Consider the following 6,952-nt stretch of genomic DNA (forward strand, 5'->3'; position numbering starts at 1 on the left):
TCTTTTTTAATTCCTTGAGCAGTATTAACATCAGCCCAATCACACCAAAATAAGACAACTTTCCATCTGCCATAGTAATCCAACTTAATAATGTCGATAAGAAGTCCGTAATACTCCATATTACCCTCAATCGGATTACTGTCCCTAGCACTAGCATAACTTGTAATTGAAGAATTAACAATAACTCCACGATTTTGAGTTCTCCTCATTCTCTCGCGATACTTTGTATGAAATCTGTATCCATTGATGAGGAAGGTACTATATCTTTTTATTACTCTGTTCGGACCTTGGAAAAGTCATTTAACTTCGTCATTGACATCCTTTCCACTCCAAACCTATTGAATCGAAAGTAAATTGAATAATTATAAATGTATTATGTAAAATTTCGCGATTATATGTAACTTATTAACTTTAGTTACATACCGTTTGGCTTAACCATTCATGAAAATATTCTGTGAATAACTTATTAATCTCTCGATGTTGTAATCTTCGAGAGCGTGCACGAGATCTCAAAATTTGTTTGTACTCACTATGTTAAAAACAAGTTTAATTTGTTAGAAGATAAATAAATCAAAATGACGAATATATGAGGAAATTTTAAAACTTACTTGCGTAACGGTTCAACTAAATCGTGGTGAAAAAGTACATATCGATGTGCTTGTATCCACGATATGTCATCTAATTTTGCAATTTCAACTATACCGATTGGTTCTCCATAACTTTGGAATAAATAAGTTTCAGCCAAGTTATGATCATTGAGCCCAGCATTTCTACTTGGTCTATTTAATCGTGTTTCAACATCTTCTAAATATCTAGAATAGAAGGTCATGCACTCCTCTGCCAAGTAGCCTTCAGCAATTGATCCTTCTGGATAACGCTTATTGCGACAATACGACTTTAATTTGCTTAGGAACCTAAACACGATATACAATATTTATCAAAAGCTGTAACTAAATGTATAAAGGTGAATGAATGAATACTTGAGAAATAAATTAGCACCTTTCTATAGGATACATCCATCGATAAAAAACCGGTCCACCGAGTATTACTTCGTGAGGGAGATGAATTACCAAATGCACCATAATAGTGAAGAAAGAAGGTGGAAAGATCTTCTCCAAATTGCATAAAGTCAAAGCCGCTCGATCCTGTACTTTCTCAAGTTCTTCAACATCCAAAACTTTGCCACAAATAGCTTTCATTATATTGGATAGTTCAATTATACAGGACGTTACATTTTTTGACATACAGTACCGTAAAGCAATTGGGAGTAAATCTTGCATCAAGATGTGGTAATCATGTGATTTTAATGAATATAATCTTCGATCTTTGAGACTCACACATCGAGATATATTTGACGCATACGCATCTGGGACCTTTATATCCTTCAACACCATGCAAAACACTTCTTTCTCTTCCTTTGACATTGAAAAAATAGAAGGCAGCAACCAATATTTCCCATTCGGAAGTACTTGAGGATGAAGATCACGTTGAATTCTCATGTCAACTAAATCAAGTCGGCTCTAAAAATTGTCTTTTGATTTTCCATCGACATTCAAAATTGTCTCAATTATGTTCTCGCAGACATTCTTCTCAATATGCATGACATCAAGATTGTGGCGTAAAATGTTGTGCTCCCAATAAGGCAACTCAAAAAAAAATAATCCTTTTTTTCCACAAGTCCGCCTCATTAGGATCATCCTCTCCATCAGATTCATCATCACATCCCTCGATCTTCTCTTTGTTTGCGTGTTAGGTGGTTGATTCATCTTCCCATAACTAAAATTAATATCTTTTAACATAAACAAGATTTCAGATCGAATGGTTTGCTCAGGAGCTCCTCTGTACTCTTCAGCACCGTCAAATAGAGTCCTCTGAAATCTAAATTTATGATTTCCATCTAACCACCGACGATGGCCCATGTAAGAGAACTTCTTCCCATTGTACAACAACTTCGAACAAGTTTGTGCAGCACAACAATGACAAGCATAACGTCCTTTAGTACTCCAACTTGATAAATTAGCATAAGCTGAGAAATCATTAATTGTCCACAACAAAGCTGCACGTAAATTAAAGTTCTCCTTTCTCAATACATCATATGTCTCAACACCCAACCATAATTGTTTTAACTCTTCAATAAGTGGCTACAAATAGATGTCAATATCATTTCCTGAACCTTTCTCTCCAGGGATAATCATTGATAAAATAAATGAAGATTGCTTCATGCAAATCCATGGAGGCAAATTGTAAGGAACAAGCACTACAGGCCAAGTATTGTACAAAGTACTCATGATTTTAAATGGATTAAAGCCATCAGCTGCTAGCCCAAGCCTCACATTCCGAGGATCGCTTGCAAAGCTTGGAAATTTACTGTTAAATGATTTCCAAGCTAAAGAATCTGCAAGATGTCTTAATAATCCATCATCGGTCCGTTTATCATTATGCCACCTCATAGATTCGGCTGTCTTTGAGGGCATGAAAAACCTTTGAAGTCTTGGTATTAGGGGAAAATATCGCAAGACCTTAACTGGATTCTTTCTTAACTGTGGCCCACCTTCATCCGTATTCACATCTTCTGTATTACTATTTATCCAACGAGACTTACCGCAAACATGACAAGACTGTTGGTTTTTCTGATCACCCCAGTACAACATGCAGTCATTTGGGCAACTATAAATTTTATCGTACCGAAGGCCCAAATCTTTTATTAATCTCTTCATATCTTGACAAGATTGGGGAATTTTTGCAAACGAAAACATCTCTCTCAGAAACTCTAGCAGCATTGTAAAAGAGTTTTCGGTCCACCCTCCCAAACATTTTAAGTGAAATAGGCGAATGCAGAAGGACAATTTCGAATATTTTGATCCCTCGTAAAGTTCTTCATTTATTTCATTAAGTAAATTGTAGAACTTCTCCGCTTCTTCATTTGGCTCCTCATCAGGTGCACTTGTTCCCGTTTCGCAAAAAACATTTCCACCAATATTACAATTATCGGATGCAATAAAGTCAGGTGGAAACGATTGCTCACCATGACTATGCATATTAAATGCATCCCGCAACATATCTTCCATGTCATCTTGTCTAACATACTGATGGTAATCAGTATCAAGATAAGTCAGATTAATCGTTGAAGAAGTTCCACTAGATGTACACTCTCCATGAAAAATCTATTTTTTATACCCTCGAATAAAGCCATCAACAATTAGATGTTCGTAGATAACTTCACGAAAATGCCAGTTGATGTTGCCACACTTCTTACACGGGCAAAGAATCATATTCTCTTGGCTTGCATTTTGAAATGCAAAATTTAGAAAAGTTTGTACTCCATTTTGATAGGCATTACTTACCCTTGACAATTTCATCGAACTCCTATCCATTTCGTAGTTCTTGAAATCTAAAGTTGACAACATATTATAGTTACTTAAATGTTCTCAATTGATTTAAATCATGTGATTATACTAAATATCAAGCCTCTAATGGGTATAAACTAATTCAGGAAAGTTGCGGGATTTTCAAGTATAGATTTGTGTATTATGTAAGTTAAGTAAGTTTAAGTAAGCTAGTTATGTAAATTATGATATCATATATATTTAAGTATTATGTAAGTTATGTAAGTTAAGTAAGTTTCAGTAAGCTAGTTATGTAAATTATGATATCAAATATATTTAAGTATTATGTAAGCTATGTAAGTTATGATATGATATATATTTATGTAAGTTATATGTTTATCTAAGTTATATAAGTTATGTAAGTTATGTAAGTTATATATTTATGTAAGTTATATAAGTTATATAAGTTATGTAAGTTATATATTTATCTAAGTTATATAAGTTATGTAAGTTTTGTAAGTTATGTTAAATATTTATCAAATATATTTATGTATTATGTAAGTTTTTATTTGACGATGTGGAAAATCACATGGATAATACATATCAAGCATCAAGTATCTACAGGTAAGTTATGAATTAAATAATGTTTAATTAAATAATATTTATAAAAATTATTTTAATTAAATAATATTGAAAAAATTATTTTAATTAAATAATATACATGTCGTTCGTTTTTATTTGACAAATCACATGTGCAGTTAAAATAGTCCACAATTAATTTAATTTATGTTTTACAAGTCATCTTTTCTTAAGTACATGTTAAACCACTGTGTGGACATCCGTATTTAGCTTAAAATGTATGATTTATTTTGAATAAAAAGTTTAACTTAAATGATAAAACGGACGATAATATTTATGATAAAACGGACAACAATATTTGTGATAAAACGGACGAGAATATTTCAATAATAATTTAAATTGAAGTTAAAAACTATATAAAATATTTTATTAAATATTTGTATATTAGATGGGATATATTATATTAATAAATAAATTTATTAAAAATCGTGATAAAAATATTTGTATATTAGATGAGACATATTATATCAATAAATAAATTTATTAAAAATCATGATAAAAATATAGAAATATTAAATCACAAATTACAAAAATAGGGTTGAAAAAATTAGTAAAGAAGGCATCAAATCATATATGTTCTCGTTTTTTAATTAGTAGGAATCAAAATTAAGTAAAGAAGGCATCAAGCTTCAACAGTACTTTCAGCCTTAAATTACCTATGTTTAAAATTTGTTCTTCTTTGAGTCTATAAAGAGTGAGCATCTGGTATGTATTTCTTTTACTTCATAAATAATTTTAAAAATTGGTACAAATTGCTTTTCTTAAATATTTATTTTAATTCTTTATTACAACTTCATAAAACACTTATTAATCTCTTCATGGAGTCTTAAAACCCTATTGACAAAATTCAAAAATTAATAAATGTCTTATAAAAGTATAACAAAATATTAAAAGAATATAAATATGAAAAAACAGATATCAATTTTTAAAATTAATTGTGAAATAAAAATTCACCTCTATACGCATACTCACCTCACGTACATTGAAAAATGGCATAAAAGATATTGTGCTCAATTTTGCAACTCCACAACCTCAAGTCCATAGCCAAATAGCCTACCCAACCCAATGGGCTAACTTTGACAAGTATTTTTTGCACTTAAAACCAGCACTTCAAACCAGCTTGACCCATTTTAATTTGAATAATAAAAATATTTTTTAATTTTTAATTTAAAAATATAAAATATTAATTAAAAATATATTTAATATTTTATTAAAATCAATAACAAAATGGACTTTTTAAAGTGTGTAAGTCAAAAAGAAATCTAGATTTGAAATTTTTATTTTGATAAAATATCTAAAATTACCTATAACCCCTCAGTAAATTCATAAATAGAAGGTACACTCAAACCCATATAATCCTAAGTTGATAATAATACAAATACCAATTAAGCTAAAATACAATTCACCATACTCATATAACCTTCAAGATTCCAAATATATGAAAAAAAAAATCTAATCATACCCATATCCATACCTACACAAGTAACACTGGTCATCAACCTATCCCCTAAAGAAATAGATTTGATAAAAGATCAAAATAATCCATTTGCAGACACTTCAAAGCCATTAGAGCATAAAAAGTTACACAGCCACCCACAAAGGCATGTGTATCATTCCACTAGAAATCAAATTGTAATAATTATGGTCTTTCATTATCTAGAGTCTTTTACTTTTCCTAAATTCTCCATATCCAATACATATTCAGTCATAAGAATGGAATGAAAGTATAATCATCCAACTATATGGAAAAACTTGGAAAAAGATAAGCTTTCCCATAACATTTACCCGAATCTTGGTAAAGTAGATTATTATACTTAGGGTATAAAAAAAATAATTACACTAAAAATCCATTTATACTGATAAGCTAGAGTACTCCACTTCTACAGAACTTCAGGTATATACTAGTCATTCAATCTAAAGAAATAAGAATAATATAAGTTTCAAACTTCTACAATCAGGTACTCCAAAAAAAAACTAATGATTCAAGTAAACAAATAACATGATATGAAAGAAGACCAAAAAGACCAGCAAGTAAAAGGGTGAGTATCCAAAATATCAAAAATACCAGAAAGAACAGCTTCAAGGAAATAAATTACATGCTTTTTAAGACACTTGGCCTAAAAGGGTAACTTAACATGCAAGAACAATCAGGAACCAGCAAAAGAATTCACCTTGCTACAAAGTAATAATGAAATTATCCAGAGCAGGTTAGCATAATATCCTAATGCACTAATTACACCAGTAAGAATTTCCAAACAAGGTATAATCCAGACACATTTCCAGTGCAATGATACAGGCGATCATAACATATGGAACTAACATTCTATCTAATCCTCAGTAATATCACGATTTCTACTATGTCCATCTCGATACAACAACAAATCATATATATATTAAGTCATTTAAGTAGCAAAACAAAAACGAGAACATATACGAAAGATGAACAAAAAAGCAAGTCTTTATGGTACACAAGAAGAAATAATCCAAAAAAGCGTACCCTTTATCTTTGCCTTCTTCCCCTTTCTCTTCTATTCAGTATCCGAAAGTAAATATGATGATGAAGTAGAAGGTGAAGCTGCTGCAGAAGATTGTCAATTCCTCCACCAGTAATTTCTCTAACCCAGGTTTCAATTCCTTGTTACAAAAATCGAAAAGCATCGAACCAATAAAATGAGAATTGAGAAGAAGATAGGTGAAATAGCTGAGTGAGGGTTTCGGCTTACCGATTAGTTGCAGCAAAGGAGTGCGACGGTGATGCAGCAGATGGTCGAGTCGATGGTGATGCAATAGATGGTCGGGTCCAGCAATGGAGAGATGGGTTGGTTTTGGATTTGTTAAAAATTTAGGGTTAGGGGGAAAATTTTAGGGGAAAATTTTAGGGGAAAACACTTAAGCTTTTCGGGTATGTCTTTGGGGATAAAAGGGTGGAAAAAAACGATGTTGTTTATGTGAATTTAGGGGAAAACTGATTTGGTGTTTTGGGGGAA

The 6,952-nt window shown here is 31.3% G+C and overlaps 1 long non-coding RNA gene across 1 annotated transcript; it reads right to left on the reverse strand.

Annotated features, from left to right (window-relative positions):
* Window positions 1–6,462: 6,462 nt before the first annotated feature.
* Window positions 6,463–6,952, reverse strand: LOC128284173 (uncharacterized). The gene is made up of 2 exons (XR_008274523.1): window positions 6,689–6,952; window positions 6,463–6,599 (listed from the first exon to the last, which is right to left on the reverse strand). It is a non-coding gene; the product is annotated as an uncharacterized LOC128284173 (long non-coding RNA).

The sequence above is a fragment of the Gossypium arboreum genome, chromosome 2 (genome assembly GCF_025698485.1).
Source record: "Gossypium arboreum isolate Shixiya-1 chromosome 2, ASM2569848v2, whole genome shotgun sequence".
In the NCBI taxonomy this organism is placed as follows: Eukaryota; Viridiplantae; Streptophyta; class Magnoliopsida; order Malvales; family Malvaceae; genus Gossypium; species Gossypium arboreum.